The sequence below is a fragment of the Penaeus monodon genome, chromosome 22, assembly GCF_015228065.2.
Source record: "Penaeus monodon isolate SGIC_2016 chromosome 22, NSTDA_Pmon_1, whole genome shotgun sequence".
Classification (NCBI taxonomy): Eukaryota; Metazoa; Arthropoda; class Malacostraca; order Decapoda; family Penaeidae; genus Penaeus; species Penaeus monodon.
This window is the reverse complement of record NC_051407.1, coordinates 37,933,291-37,933,600: the sequence shown is the minus strand read 5'-3', so window position 1 is coordinate 37,933,600 and position 310 is coordinate 37,933,291. Positions and strand designations below refer to the sequence as shown.

The 310-nt window shown below is 40.3% G+C and overlaps 1 protein-coding gene across 1 annotated transcript in view; it reads left to right on the top strand.

Annotated features, from left to right (window-relative positions):
* LOC119587617 (carbohydrate sulfotransferase 8-like) overlaps nucleotides 1–310 on the top strand; it is a gene marked incomplete at its 5' end in the record, with an annotated part of 13,185 nt that overhangs the window by 2,890 nt on the left and 9,985 nt on the right.

Here is a 310-nt window from a genome sequence, read left to right as displayed (position 1 = left end):
AATAGACGAAAATTATTCTTGTAGGAATCAATCAAGCGCCTCAAATCATGGCAAACGCTGAATCATTTTACATGCTGAAAATCAGTCAAGACAGAGAAAGTAGACTGGTCAAAGAAGATTGGCGCTGGCAACGTACCATTCATATGGAAAGACCAGTCTATCAACAGAAATCTATAACGCCATATAATCATAGTATGGCCAATTTCCGTGTTCGTCTGTGAGAGCACAAGTTTAATTACAGATGAGTTCTACGCTAGACGAGCGTGCAAGTGAAAGCATTTTGCATGAAGTAGGCACCGAAAGACTGGAA